Genomic DNA, 1,391 nt, shown 5'->3' with positions numbered 1-1,391 from the left:
TGCCAGTTTATTAGGTACAACAAATTAAAACTAATGCCTCTATACTGTCTAATATAAAGCCCACAATAAATTCTGCTGTCATTAAGGTTATACTGTTCAGTTTTTGTTAATAGTGTACCTACTCTCATTGATATAAATGGGGTGGACAAAAAATTCTAAACACCCCTCAATGTATTCCAATACAGTTCAACAAGAAAACAAACTACAGGCTGACCTGAAAGCTGAATTAGGTTTCAACAAAAACTGATCCTTCCTCAAATCAAACCTTTATGAAGGCAGGATTTATTCCAGGGCTGTTGCGCTGTATTGATTAGATTTATATAAGGGATAAATTATAAACTGACAACTGCGTGTACAGTATATCTCTATAATAAATTTTAAAAGATTACATAATCCTTTTTTTTTTTTCAAAAAAAGCAACTTAAAATAATTTTCAATACCTTCATTCCAGCAAACATTTTACAGTTATAGACACCAAACATTTTACGTAAGGGTTATGAGTAGCTAAATGTTGTGCTTTTGCTTTATGTTTTTTTTTCTAACAGCAATAGCTTAGCAATAGCAAGAGGTAAAATGGGGGGGGGGGTCACAAAATTACTAATACTGAAATTACATCATGGCTAATTTGTGAAACTGAAACACTTGTAATTTCTGTAGAGCATCTACAATTTACACTTAAAGTGATAGTTTGACATTTTGGGAAATGCACTTATTCACTTTCATGCCGAGAGATGAAACAATCGATACCAATGTCGGAATGCTATATTTGGAGATGGAGCAAGGACGCAGTTAGCTTTGCTTTGAAAAACCAAGGGGAAACAGTTAGCCTGGCTAGCTCCAAAATTCAAAATAAACATTCCAGCACCTTTAAAGCATCATAATTAACAAATTTTGACTTGTTTATTCTGTACACAAACAGTTACTACAGAGATATAACATGCTAATTAGTGAGCTTTAGAGGTGTAGGTGAGCATATTTTTTAACTTTGGACAGAGCCAGGTTAGCTGTTTCTGCCTGCTTCCAGTCTTCACGTTAAGTTACAGTATGCTAATAAACTGCTGGCTCTGGTTCCATCAGTAGTGTACTGACACACTTGTATCTCATCTGTATTTGTTAGTGTACAAATTAAACAAAAATATTCGGTAGTCATATATGTCTTTTTTTTTTTTTTTTTGCTTTGTAGGAGCACTAGGCTAGCTGTAGTCTTTGAACTATTTATATATATTCAGATATATATATATATATAGACACACACACACACACATATATATATATAGACGTTTCAATGTTGTGGCTGATCAGTGCATGTCAGTAGGTTGTATCAGTGATCTGCACTGAAGTCAGCTGTCTTAAAAATAGCTTCAGCTTCCCAGATGTGTGCATGTCATTCA

This window comes from Xiphias gladius, chromosome 4 (assembly GCF_016859285.1).
Source record: "Xiphias gladius isolate SHS-SW01 ecotype Sanya breed wild chromosome 4, ASM1685928v1, whole genome shotgun sequence".
In the NCBI taxonomy this organism is placed as follows: domain Eukaryota; kingdom Metazoa; phylum Chordata; class Actinopteri; order Istiophoriformes; family Xiphiidae; genus Xiphias; species Xiphias gladius.
The sequence above is the reverse complement of the archived record's forward strand: the minus strand, read 5'-3'. Positions refer to the sequence as shown.